Below are 22,524 nucleotides of genomic sequence, written 5' to 3'. Positions count from 1 at the left end.
TCATAAACAAACCACCATATCAGAAGCCCTGTGGAAAAGCTTTCTAGGGGGCAGAGTAGTCCTTGAAAGAATATTTGCTTCTAAAATTGTGTCTGAAATTATAATGACTAGTAACAGCAATTATAATAATAAAAGGTGTAACACTAAGAATTGAGGCATATGGACAGAAGGAAACTTTTAGTATCTACTAGTATCTGCTATGGTAGACAGTCTAAGATTTTTCTATTTTAAAGATAATATATGAAAGTATTCTTATGACAAGTTTTTAAAGATAGGAGGGTATATAGAAAAAAGGTATGATTATCTTTATTTCCCTCTTTCCTCAAACACTACTAGTCTCATAAGAAGCTTCATAAAAACTGGATTTGTATATACATATTTATATTTTCATATTGCCTTGGTATGAATGGGTTCAAAACTTCTGCATATATTATTCAATGGCATTCCTTTTTATTTATCTGACATTTTCAAAAGACTTATTGCCACTTTGTAGAAAATCTCTCTTTTTTAGCAGCATTTCCCTCTTGATAGATTTTTTTTTGGTCATTTTTACAGTTAAAGCTGAAGCGAACATCCTTGAACAAAAATTTGCTTATAGGATGCACTTCTAGAAGTGGACTTTCCAAGTTGAAGGATGTGCGCAGTTTGGTAGACACTGACAAATTCCCTTCTGGCAGCTGGGCAGCTGTGGGCACCTTATTGTGAGTATGGGTATGACTCAGGGCTCTTTGCTTGTTACTTATTTTAATCCTCAGAATACTCTGACAAAGAACTTCAACCCTCATCTCCATCAACTGAGAATAACGAGCTTCAGAAATATTAAATAAACTTGCATGAGATTTTACAGCTACACTGTGGAAGATGAGTTTTATTCATCACACAGGCCCAGTCATTCCCACAGTCAGGCCTTTGTAGGCACAAAATGCATATCTAGCTTTGTTACTAGTTGATTTTATATCTTGTGGAAGTTGTATCATCTTGTTGGTTCCATTTTCCTTTTGTATAAGATGAAGTCAGATGAAGTAATTGAATTAGGTGATTTTAGGGACTCCTTTAGGAGAAGGAAATGGCAACCCACTCCAGTGTTCTTGCCTGGAGAATCCCAGGGACGGGGGAGCCTGGCAGGCTACAGTCCATGGTGTCTCAGAGTCGGACACGACTGAAGCGACTTAGCAACAGCAGCAGCAGGGACTCCTTTAGCTTTAAATTTTAAGTGTTTTGTGAGGTATATTTTTATTAATAGCAGTGATTCATTTTGGCTAGATTTGACCTTGTTTCTTCAACTTGGAATTTCACTTTCTTAAAGGGAACAGAATTTGAACCAAGGTTAACCTAAATGAGAATATTTATCACAAGTAAACAAGCACTTCTTCTGGGCCTAGCACTATTCACCCTTTTGAGTGTTAACCTGCATTATTTTATACTGTCCTCTCTGCATTCTAGTGGGTGACATTTTGCTGTTGTTCTAATTATGTATTCTGGAAAAATGGCAGGGTAAATGTGTAACCTGCCCAAGATCATATGGTGCATAGTGAGTGCTTGAACTGAATCAGTCACACTTGACACTGAGTTTGGAAGTTTTTTTTTTTTCCCCAGTGGTTGGGAGAGCATTTTTCTGGGGGAAAATGACACAATTCCTCTTTCTGGCAAGACTAAGAAAGGGTCAAAAACAATAAATTTCTAGACAACTAAGATGCATTCTCTTTAAGCTCAAAAGTTAAAACTTCAACAGTTTGGGATAAAAATTTCTTTAAAACTCCATTCTTCTGTTTAGTTTTAATTGAACTTAACTTTTACTTGGGACAGCATCACTTCATAATTATTCTTTCCTTTAGTAGTTTCTTGCTCTTGAAAGTAATTTAGCTGAATAATCCATTTTTCCTTTTCTCTGAATGATTCAGAATTGTCATGCATTTAGAACAGCTGAGGTTCTTTTTTGTAGTATGTTTCCCTTGCTTTGATGCCAAAGATATGTACTGAAAGCCACTGCGGTGTGGAGAAGGCATGGCCAAGTGGAGAGGTTATGCCCTTGGGGTAGAGAATAATATCACTGCGTCCAAATCAGGACACTCTTGAGAGTGAAATAGGACACTATAATTAAGCAGGGCAACAGGAATAAAATGCAACTGTCCCATTCAAACTGGGATGTATGGTCACTTTACTTTGGATCAGGTCTTACCCAGTTACTTGCTAGTTGGGGAATCATGGGGCTTCACAGGTGGTGCAGTGGTAAAGAATACACCTGCCAGCACAGAAGATGCAGAGATGTGGGCTTGATCCCTGGGTCGGGAAGACCCGCTGGAGTAGGAAATGGCAACCCACTCCAGTATTCTTGCCTGGAAAATTCCATGAACCGAGGAGCCTGGAGTGCTACATATCCAAGGCGTTGCACAGAGTTGGACATGACCGAATGATTACGCACACTCGGGGGCACAAGGAACCTTACCACAGAAAGTTGCTCAGTTCCTTTGAACCACAGTTTTCTCAGTTGCAGATTGGGCACAAGAGGGCCAACTTGTTGGAAGGATTAGAGAACATTTAGGTAAAATTCTCTGCATAGAATTCTCAGCTACCTAGGGTACCCTGGTAGCTCAGACAGTAAAGCTTCTGCCTGCAATGCAGGGGTCCTGGGTTCGATCCCCGGGTTGGGAAGGTCCCCTGGAGAAGGAAATGGCAACCCACTCCAGTACCCTTGCCTGAAACATCTTATGGACGGAGGAGCCTGGTGGACTACAATCCATGGGGTTGCAAAGAGTTGGACATGACTAAGCAACTTCAAGTTATGACCAACCTAAATAGCATATTAAAAAACAGAGACATTACTTTGCCAACAAAGGTCCGTCTAGGCAAGGCTATGATTTTTCCAGTGGTCATGTATGGATGTGAGAGTTGGACTATGAAGAAAGCTGAGTGCTGAAAAATTGATGCTTTTGAACTATGGTGTTGGAGAAGACTCTTGAGAGTCCCTTGGACTGCAAGGAGATCCAACCAGTCCATCCTGAAGGAGATCAGTCCTGAGTGTTCATTGGAAGGACTGATGCTGAAGCTGAAACTCCAATATTTTGGCCACCTCATGTGAAGAGTTGACTCATTGGAAAAGACCCTGATGCTGGGAGGGATTGGAGGCAGGAGGAGAAGGGGACAACAGAAGATGAGATGGCTGGATGGCATCACCGACTCTATGGGCATGAGTTTGAGTAAACTCTGTGAGTTTGTGATGGACAGGGAGGTCTGGCGTGCTGCGATTCATGGGGTCACAAAGAGTCGGACATGACTGAGAGACTGAACTGAACTGAACTGAACTGAAGCGACTTCACTTTAGGGTAGTAGGTAGCTTATGACAGTAACAGCCTCACAGGCTTGTGAGAGGAACAAAAGTCAAGGGCTTAGTAAGGTGCTTGGCACATGATAACCATGCATTGACTGATAACATGATTATCCTTTAGGCTTTATTACCTTACTTCCTGTTTTTGTCTACTTCTGGCTGCTCCCTTCCTGCACCTTCTTCTTAGCTAGTATTCCCAACCTGGAAAACAAGATAATTAACTTTTTAGTTTTCTGGGAAACTCATTTTTGAGTAAAAGTTGTGCAAATTTTGTGTGTAAATTTTCATCTTAACTCCCTAGTTAAGTATCACTTTGTCTGTGTCTACAACCTGAACAATAAATGCTGTGTGAAAACTGACCACTGTAAAAGGAATGCTTTTTGGTGATTCTGTGTGTTGGGATATCATAGATTGATAGGTGCTTTTTAGATGTTTAGGTGGTTTAGTTCGATAAACTTTAACTTCCCATCAATTCACAAAAAGAGAAAGGTCCTCTCCAAAGCAGTTAAATGGAGCATAATGGAACTTTTATAGAATTTGACAATTAGGTAAAAGCTTCCAGATTGTTAAGGACTGAATAACCTAATTTCTTTGTTTCCTACGAAAACAAGATGTATTTATAATTATTAAGATATATTTATGATTAATTTTTATATAAGGGCAACAAATTATAGGAATATACAATATGCTTGTAGTATCAAAGGGACATGTAGGATGAATTAAATGTTGTAATTTTTCTTTGTAGTAAAACTCGCATAATAATAAATTGCTATTTTCTGTCTTCTCCACTAAAATAGAAGCAGAGATCACTCTGTTTTATTGTTGTATCCCTAGCACCCTCCATGGGCTTTGGCACACAGTAGATTCTCAATATATAATTTTTAAAAATTGTTGAGTGAATGCAAAGTGATGACACAATTAAAGTATAAATAATTGCAATCTAAGTAATTAAGTATTTAGTCTCCTCAACAGTTGTATGAGAATGTGCACTGACTAAAATTTTGCTTGTTTTCTTCTGTATCTTTTTCAGATGAACTGTTGACCTGTCCTTAGTAGAGATGATAATTTTTGGTAAATAGACATCACTTCAGCATAAATGTGTAAAGAATAATAGTATTTTTCCAGATCAAGGCAACAACTGCTCAAATAAGCTAATGTTATTATTTCTTCAACTCAGTCACATATTTATTAAATGCCTGCTATATGCAAGAAATTTTTTTACATGCCAGACATATATATTGCAGATATATATCATGCAAAGATGGGCACTAACAGAAATGGTATGGACCTAATAGAAGCAGAAGATATTAAAAAGAAGTGGCAAGAATACAGAGGAGAACTATACAAAAAAGATCTGCATGACCCAGATAATCACAATGGCATGATCACTCACCTAGAGACAGACATCCTGGAATGCAAAGTCAAGTGGACCTTAGGAAGCATCACTATGAACAAAGCTAGTGGAGGTGATGGAATTCCAGTCGAGCTATTTCAAAGCCTAAAAGATGATGCTGTTAAAGTGCTGCATTCAATATGCTGGCAAATTTGGAAAACTCAGCAGTGGCCACAGGACTGGAAAAGGTCAGTTTTCACTCTAATCCCAAAGAAAGGCAATGCCAAAGTATGTTCAAATTACCACAAAATTACCACACTCATCTCACATACTAACAAAGTAATGCTCAAAATTCTCCAAGCCAGGCTTCAATAGTACGTGAACCATGAAACCCATATATTCAAGCTTGATTTAGAATCGGAGATCAAATTGCCATTATCCATTGGATCATTGAAAAAGAAAAAGAGTTCCAGGAAAACATCTACTTCTGCTTTATTGACTACCCCAAAGCCTTTGACTGTGTGAATCACAACAAACTATGGAAAATTCCTAAAGAGATGGGAATACCAGATCACCTTACCTGCCTGCTGAGAAACCTGTATGCAGGTCAAGAAGCAACAGTTAAAACTGGATAGAGAAGAGCAGACTAGTTCCAAACTGGGAAAAAGTACATCAAGACTGTATATTGTCACCCTGCTTATTTAACTTCTTTGCAGAGTACACTGTGCAAAATGCCAGGCTGGATGAAGCACAAGCTGGAATCAAGGTTGCTGGGAGAAGTATCAATAACCTCAGATATGCAGGTGACAGCACCCTTATGGCAGCAAGTGAAGAAGAACTAAAGATCCTCTTGATGCAAGTGAAAGAGGAGAGTGCAAAAACTCAACATTCAGAAAACTAAGATCATGGTATCCGGTCCCATCACTTCATAGCAAATAGATGGAGAAGCAATGAAACAGTGGCAAACTTTAATTTGGGGGGCTCCAAAATCACTGCAAATGGCACTGCAGCCATGAAATTAAAAGACACTTGCTCCTTGGAAGAAAAGCTATGACCAACCTCGACAGCATATTAAAAAGCAGAGATATTACTTTGCCTACAAAGGTTCATCTAGTCAAAGCTATGGTTTTCCTATAGTCATGTATGAATTTAAGAGTTGGACTATAAAGAACGCTGAGTGCTGAAGAATTGATGCTTTTGAACTATCGTGTTGGAGGAGACTCTTGAGAGTCCCTTGGACTGCAAGGAGATCAAACCAGTCAATCCTAAAGGAAATCAGCCCTGAATGTTCATTGGAAGGACTGATGCTAAAGTTGAAACTCCAATACTTTGGCCACCTCATGCCAAGAACCGACTCATAGGAAAAGACCCTGATGCTGGGAACTATTGAAAGCAGCAGGAGAAGGGGATGACAGAGGATGAGGTGGTTGGATGGCATCACTGACTCGGCGGATATGAGTTTGAGCAAGCTCTGGGAGTTGATGATGGACAGGGAAGTCTGGTGTGCTGCAGTCTACAGGGTCACAAAGAGTTGGACACAACTGAGTGACAGAATTGAGCTGAACTAATATTCCAGACACTGTATATGAGGTATAGACAAAGATGAAGAGAGCAGGTGAGGTTTTTTAATAATTTTTTATGCTGAGTATTTCAGTTTCCTCTTACAAAAACTACTAAGTATATATGTATACTTGGCATGTTATACTAACTCTGTGTGTGTGTGTGTGTGTGTGTGTGTGTGTGTGTGTGTGTGTGTGTGTGTGTGTGTGTGTGTGTGTGTGTGTGTGTGTGTGTGTGTGTGTGTGTGTGTGTGTGTGTGTGTGTGTGTGTGTGTGTGTGTGTGTGTGTGTATATATATATATATATATATATATTACTGACTAACTCAATTTATTGCATGTGTGTTTGTGTATGTGAAGGATATCTTTGTCATCCCATGTTCCCCACTTCTAATTAAACTGTTAGACTTATTTGTTCTACTACAGTAAATGAGAATATCATGTGCCTTGTCTCTGAAAAATATAATGCTCTGGACAGGGACAGCCATGGTAAATGACTAATAGAAATGCTGGGACACCCTCTTCAGTTTTGCCAGTTTTTGTTGTGTTTGGGTGGAACTGTTTGCAAATACACCAACTCTCAACTGTTCTCATTAATGTGGTGAGCAGAATGTGGGTGGGCAAACTTAGCAGCTAAATATTTACAGTGTGCGCCTTGGCTTTGAGTGTGGTCAGAAACAGCTCCAGCCCTCTTGAATCTCTCCTTCTTTTTCTTCTCCCAACCTTTTCTCTTTCCCCCATCCACATTTCTTTGTTTCTCCCTCTAGACTTCTGATAGCCCCTTTTTTGGTCATGTTACACGATCATTTGCTGAGACGCAGTAAATGTTAGCACTGTGTCAAGGGCAATGCTAGAGCTGTAGTTTCTATAGCACTGGCTCTGCAGCACGTGGTATCTTCCTGGATCAGAGATCAAACCTGTGTCCCCTGCACTGGCAGAGCAATTATTTTTTTTTACCACTGAGCCACCAGGGAAGCCCTGAAAAGCTAGATATTTTAAAAATGACAGTGATAGTACTACCTTACCCTGTGGAACTCAGAGCATTTCCAGGAATTAACACAGGCGTGATCTCAAATGACATTTAGGTGAAAAAGTTTTTTTTTTTTCTTTCTTTTCTTTCTTTCTTTCTTTTTTTTTTTTTTTTTACTGTTTGTGCTTTGTAGACAAGTTCACAAAAAACAAAAGGGATTGTTTTGTGTTAAGGCCAGAGCACACTGTCAGGATTATAAAAGAAAGCTCTTAAAAATAACAGAGTGCAACCACATATGAGGGAAATAAGGCTGCAAAAGATTAAGTATGCTATAGTCCCTCTTATCCACAGGGAATGTGAAGACCCTCACTGGATGCTTGAAACCATGAATAATACTGAACCCTAGATCAACTATTTTTTTCCTATACATGCGTATCTATGATGAAGTTTCATTTATAAATTAGGCATAGAAATTAGCAACAATAAGCAATAATAGAACAATTATAACAATATACTGTAAAAAGTTATATGAATGTGATCTTTCTCTCAAAATTCCTATCTGCACAGGCATACCTTGGAGATATCAGGGTTCAGTTCCATACCACATAAAGCGAATATCTCAAATAAACTGAGTCACATAAATATTGTTTGGTCTCTCAGTACATGTAGAAGTTAGGTTTACACTAAACTTTTACAGTCTATTAAATATGCAACAGTTTTTTGTCTAAAAAACATACATATCTTAATTTAAACTGTTTTTATTAGTAAATAATACCATCTGAGTCTTCAGTAAGTCATAGTAGCAACATCAAAGGCCACTGATCACAAATCCCTATAAAATATATTATTACAACCACCCACTTGGCAGATGATGGAATTGAGGCAGTAAGAGGCTAAGTAACTCCCAGACAGTGAACAGGAGTGAAGATTTGGGCTTGGATAGTCTTACTGTACATCTCATTGTACCCAGGATGTGATACTTGAAATGGAAGGATGTAGGGGAGAAACAGTTTAGCTAGAGTTAAAGCAGTGTCCAAAGGCTTGGAGGCTGTAGAGTGCTTAATTCCTTTAGAGAGGTTTTAGGAAGCTCACTGTAGGGGGTTGAGGTAGAGGTGATCTTGCCCCTGATAGGTACAAGCGGAGCTCAGCCACGAGGCCTGGGACCTAACAGGCCATGCTGAGTAGCACCCCACCTCAGCAGCTGGAAGCTGTTGAAAGCTCAAGCAGGGAAGAAATATGATCAAACTTGCCTTTAGAATGATCACGTATTAATCAGTCAACAAAGTGACTGAGGTGAGTTCAGCTGGTTTTGAGATCCCTGACCCTATGACCATGATTCAGCTATACATTTCTCGCAGTGAAAAGGAAAGGCCCTCAAATGGAAACCTTTGCTCATTGCTACAGTGAGTTAATAAAATCTCTTGAGGCCAAGAAAGGAGAGTCACACAATTTAAGAACATTTGTTCCCAGCTGGCAGCCCCTGTGATTGACTTGTGAGTGTGGGTGTCTGGCAGCTCTGCCTTCATTGGCGGTATATTGCTTTGCTGCCCCTTCATAAAACTTTCTGTTTATTTTGTGGGAGGGTAAAGTGCCTGACAGCCCTTATCCAGCAGGAAAATAAAACAGGAGGCTCTAAATTTTCATCAAATTCAAGAAGACTCCAAACAAACAGAAACTCAGATTTGAATCTTGGAAAACTGGGGACCTTAGCTGGACATGCCTTTAACCGCCTTCCTCTCCCTTTCCGTTTTCCTTTCCCATTTCTATGACATCCTTTCCCATCCTCATGTTTAATCTCTGAGTCCTACCCTCCAATGGATTAACAGTTCTCATATTGCCAAAATCTCACACCACATTTCCCCAGGGGAGGCCTGCCCTTTCCGGAACTGTCCACCTTTTGAAATTACATCCTTCCATTTCTATTTATAGCCATGACACTCCTCTGGGGTTGAACTCAAACATGTGTTAGGAAGAGAGCAATTTAATTAAATTGCATCCACTAAGATATAAATAATTTGTAGCCCCCAATCTCATTTCTCCAATCATCCCAGGTATGTTAGGAATGTAATGAAAGAAATGTATGTCATGTATTGACTACAACAGTGTAATAACAGTATCTTCCAAACAGAGGTTCTATTTCAGGACCCCTTAAAACATTCTTCCTTTGTAGACTCCTCACTTCTGGTAAAGCCAACCTGTTTATTGTATACCCTGCTCTCTATTCAGTAGTTTTGAAGCATTTGTTTTCACTTTCTATTTATCAGCACCAGTTCCTCTATGTGGGGCTCCCTAGATTGATTCCCTAGAAGCCTGAGGGCACATTTGTTTTTGCTCTGAGGATCACATTCAGTTTCAGAATGAGGAAGCAAAAAGATTGGAGAAGTGGTTAGTAGCAAAAAAAGGAGAGAGAAGTGTCAATGAGAATGAACCATCCAAAAGAGAAATACAGTTTGTTTTAAACAATTATCAGCAAAAATGCAAAGAATTTGTGGCAGCAAACTATTAATATGTGACAAGATATCCAGCAACTTCATGCTGTAGTACAAAGTCTAGACTATGAAGTAGGAATGTTTGTTTGTTTGTTTGTTTTTAATTCTGATTTTGTGTTAGTAACCTAACATCTCTGAATCTTTATGTCTTCTATACATTGTATGTAAAATGAGGAGTTGGATCACATAGCTTCAATTCCTTTTAAATACAATTGGTACTCATTGAGTAATGAGCCTCACTGAAGACTTTGGGTGTGTGTGTTGTGACACTGACCTGTTGTACATATTGTTTCATTGATCATCAATTTCTCTGTTGTAGTTTGGAAGAAAGACTATCCTGATAGTGAGATATGATAGAGAAAACACCAAATGAGGAGCTGAAATATTTGGGGTCTAGTCTTGGCTTCTTCACTCAGAACATCTGAATTTTGGCCTGAAATCACATCTGAATATGTGATTCATGGGGTCACAAAGAGTCAGACATGACTGAGCGACTGAACTGAACTGAACTGAACTGAATATAACGAAGCTGCATCTCAGTTTCATTGTTTTATAAGCTAGAGTTAATATTTCTTCTTTCTTTCTTTAAAATACTGGAAACTACACATTATACAGTTACTCTTTTCAGTTTCAGAGATGGCTCTGGTTCTGAAAGTCATGCATAACCAGGGCATGTTATTTGATGGAGGTTGAGGAAGGGGGGAACAGATGTGGGCAGGTAGGACAGAGTTTCCTAAACCTGGGTTTAGCAGGATTTAGTGTCCCAAATACACATAACTAACTTTCTTCAGTGTGGATCACACAATGGGAAATCTTATGTTATATGCTCTGGACTATCAACTGTGTCAACAAGAGGAGGACTGAGGTGAAGTTAATGGCATTTTTCTTCATTCCATCTATTCTAGGCATGGGTCATCTTTGATCTTTTTGAATTTTATCCATTTCTGAAAAGATTCTCTCAGATTACATGGGTTTTAGTCTCTCCCCTGATGAGACACATTGTTGACAAGCATATATTTCCCATCATAAACCAAAGTGCTAATTATAGGTAGGAATGAAAGAAGCCTTGACCTCAGCCCTCATGGAGGGCAGAGCATGGTTGTGAATTGCTTACTGGGGATCCACTTCCTTCATGCTTCACATTACAAAGAATTCAGATGTCATTTTGATGTTAGGAAAGCCACTCAGGTCAAGCCTATCACTGCCCTCATTTTCACTGTTTATTCTTCCTGTTTACTTACCTTGGCAGAAAATAATTCGTGATCCCATGTTGCTATCTTTTCATGTGAATGTATCTAATGTACTGAAAGAAATGATAAGCTCTTTTGGATCATGAGCTGTTTTCAAACCTCTTTTTTGGACTGTTGTGTTCTTGAATCAGAACACAAACTGCTTCTGGGTTTAAATTTTGTCTTTTTCTTTGTACTTCCTCTGCAATTCAGTATTGGACACAGAATAAACATTTCATGAACTCTTACTATAGAACTTAATGAATATTTCTTGGCTTAAACTGAAACTTTTTATCTATAAGATCATGGCTCACTAATAATTCAATCAGCAGTAAATTGGCAGTCTGATTTGAGAAGCATAAAGAGATTTGGGATGTGCCAATTACTTCTCAAATATTAGCCTCCTATTAAGACAAGGTCACATCCTTGGGAGACCCCAGAAAGAGACACAAAGAGGAAATAACTTAAAAGTTAGCTTGGTGGTAGTATTGGCTTGTGGCAAACAACTCATGGACTACAAGTCACATTAATTTATAACAATCTAAAATTCATGCAGTTGATGCTTGGAAGATCTTTAGAAATTATCTAGTTCAATTTTCTTGGTTTGCAGATAAGGGCATTGAGGTCATGGAACTTAGAAGAAGGCCAATTTTGTAGAAATTGTTCTGGGAAGTAATTACATATTAAAAAAAATAAATAACATGACTCCACATCTTAACAAAAGTAGTTTATGTGATTAAGTTCAGTGTTTCAATTCAGTTCAGTTCAGTTGCTCAGTTGTGTCTGACTCTTTGTGACCCCATGAACCACAGAACGCCAGGCCTCCCTGTCAATCACCACCTCCCAGAGTGTACCCAAACCCTTGTCCATCAAGTAGATGATGTCATCCAAGCATCTCATCCTCTGTCATCCCCTTCTCCTCCTGCCCTCAATCTTTCCCAACATCAGGGTCTTTTCCAGTGAGTCAGCTCTTCACATCAGGTGGCCAAAGTATTGGAGTTTCAGTCTCAACATCAGTCCTTCCAATGAGCACCCAGTACTGATCTCCTTTAGGATGGACTGGTTGGATTCCTTGCAGTCTAAGAGACTTTCAAATGTCTTTTCCAACACCACAGTTCAAAAGCTTCAATTCTTCGGTGCTCAGCTTTCTTCACAGTACAACTCTCACATCTATACATGACCACTGGAAAAACCACAGCCTTGACTAGACAGACCTTTGCTGACAAAGTAATGTCTCAGCTTTTTAATATGCTGTCTAGGTTGGTCCTAACTTTCCTTCCAAGGAGTAAACATCTTTTAATTTCATGGCTGCAATCACCACCTGCAGTGATTTTGGAGCCCAGAAAAATAAAGTCAGATACTGTTTCCACTGTCTCCCACCTATTTCCCATGAAGTGATGGGACCAGATGCCATGATGTTAGTTTTCTGAATGTTTAGCTTTAAGCCAACTTTTTCACTCTCCTCTTTCACTTGCTGAATTCAGACTGAAATTGGAGAAAGTGGAGAAAACCGCTAGACCATTCAGGTATGACCTAAATCAAATCCCTTATGACTATACAGTGGAAGTTAGAAATAGATTTAAGGGACTAGATCTGATAGACAGAGTACCTGATGAACTATGGATGGAGGTTCAAGACATTGTACAGGAGACAGGAATCAAGACCATCCCCATGGAAAAAAAATGCAAAAAAGCAAAATGACTGTCTGAGGTGGCCTTACAAATAGCTGAGAAAAGACAGGAAGTGAAAAGCAAAGGAGAAAAGGAAAGATATTCCCATCTGAATGCAGAGTTCCAAAGAATAGCAAGGAGAGATAAGAAAGCCTTCCTCAGTGATCAGTGCAAAGAAATAGAGGAAAACAACAGAATGGGAAAGACTAGAGATCTCTTCAAGAAAATTAGAGATACCAAGGGAACATTTCATGCAAAGATGGGCTCAATAAAGGACAGAAATGGTATGGACCTAACAGAAGCAGAAGATATTAAGAACGGTGGCAAGAATACACAGAAGAACTGTACAAAAAAGATCTTCATGACCCAGATAATCACTATGGTATGATCACTCACTTAGAGCCAGACATCCTGGAATGTGAAGTCAAGTGGACCTTAGAAAGCATCACTATGAACAAAGCTAGTGGAGGTGATGGAATTCCAGTTGAGCTATTTCAAATCCTGAAAGATGACGATGGGGAAGTGCTGCACTCAATATGCCAGAATATTTGGAAAACTCAGCAGTGGCCACAGGACTGGAAAAGGTCAGTTTTCATTCCAATCCCCCAAAATACTCAAACTACCGCACAATTGCACTCATCTCACATACAAGTAAAGTAATGCTTAAAATTCTCCAAGCCAGGCTTCAGTAATACGTAAACCGTGAACTTCCAGATGTTCAAGCTGGTTTTAGAAAAGGCAGAGGAGTCAGAGATCAAATTGCCAACATCCGATGGATCATCAAAAAAACAAGAGTTCCAGAAAAGCATCTATTTCTGCTTTATTGACAATGCCAAAGCCTTCGACTGTGTGGATCACAATAAACTGTGGAAAATTCTGGAAGAGATGCACATAACAGACCACCTGACCTGCCTCTTGAGAAATCTGTATGCAGGTCAGGAAGCAACAGTTAGAACTGGACATGGAACAACAGACTGGTTCCAAATAGGAAAAGGAGTACGTCAAGGCTGTATATTGTCACCCTGCTTATTTAACTTATATGCAGAGTACATCATGGGAAACGCTGGGCTGGAGGAAGCACAAGCTGGAATCAAGATTGCCAGGAGAAATATCAATAACCTCAGATATGCAGATGACACTACCCTTATGGCAGAAAGTGAAGAAGAACTAAAAGCCTCTTGATGAAAGGTCAGTGTTTAGGTGAAGAAATTGAAATTAAATAACAGCAGCAGAAACATAGCAATCCATCTGTGTGGCAGAGAGAATCAACTGCCTTTCAAAAGTTCTTTCTTCTCTTTCATAACGTATAGCTGTTTCTGGAAGCTGGATCCTCAGCTGCGAACAATAATGTCTAGCTCTTTTTACACTTCCATGGGAATTCTGACTGGATCAAGACCCTTGAATGTGGGTAAGAGTGATAGATACCATTTTCAGATCTGGATCCTCTCACACTGTGCTCCAGAATCTTTATCCTCCATTCTCTTCTCTCCTGTCTTATTTCATCAAGTGTTACTGTCACTAATAAATTGGAAGTCAGGATAATGAAGATACAAGGATCTACACTCATTTGAAATTTACCCATTAGATCAAGTACCCTGTAAGACAATATTGCCTTGCCTGTATCTATGTATCTCTGAGAAACATTCTTTTCTTCTAGCAGATTGACAAAACCTCAAAAGTGTGGTAATATTCTTGTTGGTGAGACTACAGAAAAGTAAGCTCTCTCATACATTGCTGTTGTGAGTGAGAAAAGGTACAATCTTAATAAGAACATGAAATATTTATTGAAATCATTTACACAGTCACTTAACATTTAATTTGATAGCCCCGCATCTGGAATTTACACTTTAGGCACACCTGTATATGTTTGAAATGACACGTGGACAAAGTTATCCTGTTGAGTCCAGCTCAACAGCACATTTTCCCAAAAGCGCAGTGTGGTGAAAGAATGAGAAACACTCAATGAAGTTACAGTGGGGATCAGAGGACCAACACCACCTCGAGGTGAAGGTGCCCAAACTGATTTCAAGTCTGCTTTATTATACTTTTTGAGACTTGCTTGTATGTGTTTACAGGAGCATAGCAGGCCAGGTGGCCTTCAATGATAATCCTGTGCAGCTAACATTTAACATTTTTGTATCCCTGTTTTTCTGCATCAAGGACAAAGACCCAGTTAATCTTTATGTGCCTCACAGGCACCAAAGACAAGAACAATCTGTTGATGGCTTTCCATTTCCAGGCATACATCCTGCTTTCAAGATGTTTTTTGTTCTTTCTTGGATTCCTTCAGGAGTCACATACTGAGTCATGTCCTCTCAGCAAGATTGTTTAATTCTTTTGCCAAGCCTTTTGGTAGGCCTGTCTCCTACATTATCCCTTTGGCATTCTTTGTAAAATTTTAACATGTGGGAAAAATTGCAAGTATCTCTATACAATGATATACTCCATAGTTGAACAAAATAACTAAGTAGGCTTCTTCTCATAGACACAGAAATGTTGCCAGGATATTTTGGCAAGTGAAGAAACTGAAGTTCAGGCCAGTTTATAGTATGACACCATTTTTATAAAAAAAAGAGGAGTGATGAAGTGAACTTTTAAATGTTCTCTCATATGCATGAAGAAAGCATGTATATGAGAAGCCTAGATAGTAACAGGAATGAGATAAAGATTTCTTAATTGGTACCTTATATTTTTATTAATCTAAAAGAATGCACTCCTATTAAAATAAAGTTTAAAATAAAAGAGAAAATGTTGTGGAGGTCATCCCTTTTGTCTTCTACCCAGAAAAGGCACAAAAGTAGGAATTACTGAATAATTAATGTTAAGGAACTGTTAATAAAGAAAACTCAAACTTCACTTTGGAGTGATAGATTTAGAATTATAACTGTGCCTCTGTCAGTTACAACTGGGTCAGTATATTGCATTCATCGACTTTTGCTTTCAACTCTAATTATTTACTTGATTGAGTGAAGCTCACCTGCTTTCCTTAGATCATCAGTGCTTTTCAAGAAATGATGAGTTTTGTTCCCATGAGATTGTTTGTGTGAACTTCCTTTCCTCTGTAGCTTTCATTTCTTTCTTTTATTAGGAGCCTGCTATGTATCAGATGCTGTGTTAGGAGCTGGTGCTATAGACAGTAAGACAAACTTCCTGTTTTAGAAAATCATAATTAGAGGGGAGGAAAAGAGAGAGAGAGGAATAAATATGTTGGTATGGGCTGAACTGTATTCTCCCAGATTCATATGTTGAAGTCCTAACCTCTAGTACATCAAAATGTAACTGTATTTGAAAAGATAAAGTTAAATGAGATTGTTGATGTGGGCTCTAATTCAATATGACTGGTATCTTTATAAGAAGAGGAGGTTAAGACACAGACATGCAGGGAGGAAAGACCACATGAAGACTAAAGTGAAAGTCGCTCAGTCATGTCTGACTCTGCAACCCCATGGATTGCAGCCTGCCAGGCTGTTCTGTCCATGGAATTCTCCAGGCAAGAATACTGAAGTGGGTAGCTGTTCTCTTCTTCATAGGATCTTACCAACCCAGGGATCGAACTCAGGTCTCTTGCATTGCAGGCAGATTGTTTACCATCTGAGGCACCAGGGAATCCCAAGAATACTGGAGTGGGTAGGCTATCCCTTCTCCAGGTGATCTTCCTGACCCAGGAATTGAACCGGAGTCTCCTGGATTGCCGGTGGATTCTTTACCAGCTGAGCTACCAGGGAAGCTGATGTGAAGACTAAAGAAGACAATTATCTGCAAACCAAGGATACAGGCCTCAGAATGAAATCAACCCTGTGGGGCTTCTTGAATTTGGACTTCTAGCCTCCAGAATTGTGAGGAAATTTCTGTTATTTAAACCACTCAGTCTGTAGTACTTTTATGCAGTAGCCCTAGCCAACTAATATATGTCTCTAATACACTTCAGTTAGAGTTGTGACAGGAAAATTAGCCCTTGGTGACAGAGAAAGAAGCACAAAGGAGAGGCCCCCAATTTAAGTGCTCAGATAAGACAGAGAGGTGGCATTTGGGCAGAATCTCTGTGACAACTCTATTATTATCCCAATTTTATAGATGAGGAAACTGAGGCCTAAGACAGTCATGTAAGTTGCACAAGATTACAAAGCTAAGAAGTGACAGAGCCTGAATTCAAACCCAGGCAAGTTCCCAATTAGTGCTTTTATGACTATATAATGCTGCTTCTGATGAAAATTATTAGGGGGAAATAATGAATGGGAAAGAACAGAGAGTACTTAGGGAGCTGTACACATGTGGCTTAAACATTAAGCCTAAGATCGGGTGGCAGTGAGTGGTGGGGGGAGGCTCAACGGGCCTAGTGGGCTGTATTAATTGTGCATTCCATCTGGAAATCAGTGGAGGCTCATTTTTGAATTTTAAATTAGGAATTTAAGGAACTGATGCCCAAACCATAAATGTTAGGCTCAATAAATTTTGCACAAACTGACACACCTATGTAGTTGGCACCCTGATTAAGGAACAACCAGACCCCAAGAAGTCTCTTTCTGTTATCTTCACTCACTACCTCCTTCACTGATAACTCCTCTACTGACTTCTAAGATCATAGCTTGGTTCTACCTCATTTTGATCTTTTATATAAAGATCATGCAGAGTGTACTCTTTTGTATCCACCTTTTGTTCACTCTTCTAAGATTGAACTTGATGTATATAGTTCTAGTGTGGTCATTCTCTTTGTTATATAGCATTTCAGGGTGTACCTGCCTCTATCCATTCTATTGTTGTCTAGCATATGAGTGGTCTAGTTTGAGGCTAATATAAAAAATGTTGCTGTAATAATTCTCAGAGATATTATATTTTGAATATATGTACCTAGGAGTGGGGTCACTGTATCATAAGATATGCATATGTTCACCACTAGTAAATATGGCCAAACAACACATAGACTTTTATTTAACAGAAAACATTGAAAGCTTTTCCCAGACATGGGGATCACTTTTATTAAACATTTTACTATAGGTCTCAGGCAGTGTAGGAAGGCAACATGACAACATAAACGGCATGAGGTTTAGAGAGAAAGAAATAAAATCATCATTTGTAATAGGAGACATGATTATGTATATGTGAAATTCAAATTACTCTTCAAACTATTAGACTTGATAAGTGAATTTTGCATGTATTTCTATAACACCAATATATAAAAAATGATTGTATTTCTATCTACTGACAAAAATAGATGGAAGACAAGATTATTGTCTAATATTGGAGGACTCAATACTGTAAGAAAGTCAATTCCCAATACATCCATGGATTCAGTGTAATCAAAAAAAATCTTTAGCAAGTTTTGGGGTAGAATTTGACAGGCTGTAGGTATATATGAACAAGAAAAGGACTAAGGAAAAAAAAAACAACTTTGGTCATTATTTTTTAAATTGGAACTACTGATGGAGGCATAGTGTCTAACAATCTGGAAAAATGCTATTTACTTCTCCCTAAAGTTAATACGTGGAGTAGATCCTCTCAGCCCTGCTGCGCCCGCACAGCCGCCTTTCTTGGACGTGGGGTTGCTCCTCTTGGCCTCCGCCCAGACCTTGGGCATGGGATAAGAGGGCGCAGGAGGGCCGAGAAGAGCCATTCCATGTTCAAGGTCAGGAGGGGCGGCCGTAAGGAGATACCCCTCTTCCAAGGTAAGGAGCAGCGGCTGTGCTTTGCTGGAGCAGACGTGAAGAGATACTCCACATCCAAGGTAAGAGAAATCCAAGTAAGGTGGTAGGTGTTGTGGGAGGGCATCAGAGGGCAGACACACTAAAACCATAATCACAGAAAACTAGCCAATCTGATCACACGGACCACAGCCTTGTCTAACTCAATGAAACTAAGCCATGCCATGTGGGGCCACCCAAGACGATCGGGTCATGGTGGAGAGGTCTGACAGAATGTGGTCCACTGGAGAAGGGAATGGCAAACCATTTCAGTCTTCTTGCCTTGAGAACCCCATGAACAGTATGAAAAGGCAAAATCATAGGATACTGAAAGAGGAACTGCCTAGGTCGGTAGGTGCCCAATATGCTACTGGAGCTCAGTGGAGAAATAACTCCAGAAAGAATGAAGGGATGGAGCCATAGCAAAAACAATACCCAGTTGTGGATATGACTGGTGATAGTAGCAAGGTCTGATGCTGTAAAGAGCAATATTGTATAGGAACCTGGAATGTTAGGTCCATGAATTAAGGCAAATTGGAAGTGGTCAAACAGGAGATGGCAAGAGTGAATGTCGACATTCTAGGAATCAGCAAACTAAAATGGACTGGAATGGGTGAGTGAATTTAACTCAGCTGACCATTATATCTACTACTGTGGGCAGGAATCCCTTAGAAGAAATGGAGTAGCCATCATGGTCAACTAAAGAGTCCAAAATGCAGTACTTGGATGCAATCTCAAAAATAACAGAATGATGTCTGTTCGTTTCCAAGGCAAACTATTCTTTATCATGGTAATCCAAGCCTATGCCCCAACCAGTAATGCTGAAGAAGTTGAAGTTGAACGGTTCTATGAAGACCTACAAAACCTTTTAGAACTAAGACCCAAAAAAAGATGTCCCTTTCATTATAGGGGACTGGAATTCAAAAGTAGGAAATCAAGAAACACCTTGAGTAACAGGCAAATTTGGCCTTGGCGTACAGAATTAAGCGGGGCAAAGGCTAATAGAGTTTTGCCAAGAGAATGCACTGGTCATAGCAAACAACCTCTTCTAAAAACACAAGAGAAGACTCTACACATGGACATCACCAGATGGTCAACACTGAAATCAGATTGATTATACTCTTTGCAGCCAAAGATGGAGAAGCTCTATACAGTCAGTAAAAGCAAGACCGGGAGCTGACTGTGGCTCAGATCATGAACTCCTTATTGCCAAATTCAAACTTAAATTGAAGAAAGTAGGGAAAGCCACTAAACCATTCAGGTATGACCTAAATCAAATCTCTTATGATTATACAGTGGAAGTGGGAAATAGATTTAAGGAACTAGATCTGATAGACAGAATGCTTGATGAACAATGGATAGAGATTCAAGACATTGTACAGGAGACAGGGATCAAGACCATCCCCAAGAAAAAGAAATACAAAAAGGCAAAATGACTCTCTGAGGAGGCCTTAAAATAGCTGTGAAAAGAAAAGTGAAAAGCAAAGGAGAAAAGGAAAGATATTCCCATTTGAATGCAGAATTCCAAAGAATAGCAAGGAGAGATAAGAAAGCCTTCCTCAGCGATCAATGCAAAGAAATAGAGGAAAACAACAGAATGGGAAAGACTAGAGATCTCTTCAAGAAAATTAGAGATACCAAGGGAACATTTCACTGAAAGATGGGACCGATAAAGAACAGAAATGGATGGACCTAACAGAAGCAGAAGATATTAAGAAGAGGTGGCAAGAATACACAGAAGAACTGTACAAAAAAGATCTCCATTACCCAGATAATCACGATGATGTCATCACTTACCTAGAGCCAGACATCCTGGAATGTGAAGTCAAGTGGGCCTTAGAAAGCATCACTATGAACAAAGCTAGTGGATGTGATGGAATTCCAGTTGAGCTATTTCAAATCCTGAAAGATGATGCTGTGAATGTGTTGCACTCAATATGTCAACAAATTTGGAAAACTCAGCAGTGGCCACAGGACTGGAAAAGGTCAGTTTTCGTCCCAGTCCCAAAGAAAGGCAATCCCAAAGAATGCTCAAACTACCGCACAATTACACTCATCTCACACGCTAGTAAAGTAATGCTCAAAATTCTCCAAGCCAAACTTCAGCAATACGTGAACCAAGAACTTCCAGATGTTCAAGCTAGTTTTAGAAAAGGCAGAGGAACCAGAGATCAAATTTCCAACATCCGTTGGATCATCCAAAAGCAAGAGAGTTCCAGAAAAAAACATCTATTTCTGCTTTATTGACTATCCCAAAGTCTTTGCTGTGTGGGTCACAATAAGCTGTGGAAAATTCTGAAAGAAATGGGAATACCAGACCACCTGACCTGCCTCTTGAGAAACCTGTATGCAGGTCAGGAAGAAACAGTTAGTATTGGACATAGAACACCAGACTGGTTCCAAATAGGATAAGGAGTATGTCAAGGCTGTATATTGTTGCCCTGCTTATTTAACTTATATGTAGAGTATATCATAAGAAATGCTGGGCTGGAGGAAGCACAAGCTGGAATCAAGATTGCCAGGAGAAATATCAATAACCTCAGATATGCAGATGATACCACCCTTATGGCAGAAAGTGAAGAGGAACTAAAATGCCTCTTGATGAAAGTGGAAGAGGAGAGTGAAAAAGTTGGCTTAAAGTTCAACATTAAGAAAACTAAGATCATGGCATCTGGTCCCATCACTTCATGGCAAATAGATGGGGAAACAGTGTCAGACTTTATTTTGGGGGGCTCCAAAATCACTGCAGATTGTGATTGCAGCCATGAAATTAAGACACTTGCTCCTTGGAAGGAAAGTTATGACCAACCTAGATAGCATATTTAAAAGCAGAGACATCACTTTGCCAACAAAGGTCCATCTAGTCAAGGCTATAGTTTTTCCAGTGGTCATGTATGGAAGTGAGAATTGGACTGTAAAGAAAGCTGAGCATTGAAGAATTGATGCTTTTGAACTGTGGTATTGGAGAAGACTCTTGAGAGTCCGTTGGACTGCAAGGAGATCCAACCAGTCCGTCGTAAAGGAGATCAGTCCTGGTTGTTCATTGGAAGGACTGATGTTGAGGCTGAAACTCTAATACTTTGGCCACCCGATGCGAAGAGTTGACTCATTGGAAAAGCCCCTGATGCTGGGAGGGATTGGGGGCAGGAGGAGAAGGGGACGACAGAGGATGGGATGGCTGGATGGCATCTATGACTCACTGGACATTAGTTTGAGTAAACCCCAGGAGTTGGTGATGGATAGGGAGGCCTGGTGTGCTGTGGTTCAAGGGGTCGCAGAGAGTCGGACATGACTGAGCGACTGAACTGAACTGAAAGTTAATACATTAATCAATTAAGTGAATATAGTATTGATACTCTTTTCTCATATCTGCTGTGTTATGATCTTAATTAACATAATGAGCATGAGAGACAAGCAGAGGAGAGAAAATTTATATTAATCAGATAGAAGAGAAATCCAACCCTCAGAGTGGCAAACGAGTTTCTTCCAAGTATAAGTCCAAGGCAAAATTAGGATAAGATCTCTGATTTTTTTTTTTTTTACTTAAACCCTCCTTTTCTTAAACTTAAAGACCCCTGATGAATCAAAGCATTTTTTATTCTTTTGTGGAATGTTTCATGGTGACAGCAACTTACCAATTGTTTTGATAAGATGGAGAACTTGACAGCAAACCTATGTCTGTCATGTGAATTTGACCAGTGTGTTTCAGAAGGTATATGGTCAGGTCACCATATATCTGTTGGTGATCACTGTTCTCCTGTTCTCTGTATATTGCCTGCCTGACCAGTGCTTGCTTTACCTGTAACTTATGCACATGACTGACCTTTCCAGGTAACTTGCCTCAGGCCCCAATTAATGACTGTTCCTACCAAAGGATGCCTCTCTGCTAGTTTCCCTGGTAACTAATGATCCCACCTAATGTGGGCAATCTCTCCCCTACTCCCTGCCAGCAAATACTGCCACCCAGTCCTGCCCTCCATGCACCACCCATGGTGAGGTGTCTCTCCAACACCTTGTTTTGGATGTATAAAGTCAAGGTCCCCTTTCCTCTAATAAATTGAGGACATTGATGTCTTTGTTGCTGATTCCAGGCTTCTTCTTCAGTATTAAAGCTGGCAAGTGCAGGTATTGTAGGTCTGTGAGATGCAGGCCAACAGAGGGGCTGCAGGAAGTTGCCATATTGGACGTAGGCATATCATCTCCTGCTGAATGAAACACTGCCTGTTTTTTCATATTTTCCCTCCATCATTGAAACACATGGCTGTTTCTTT

Source organism: Cervus elaphus, chromosome 27 (genome assembly GCF_910594005.1).
Source record: "Cervus elaphus chromosome 27, mCerEla1.1, whole genome shotgun sequence".
Lineage (NCBI taxonomy): Eukaryota > Metazoa > Chordata > Mammalia > Artiodactyla > Cervidae > Cervus > Cervus elaphus.
This window is presented reverse-complemented; position numbering follows the sequence as displayed.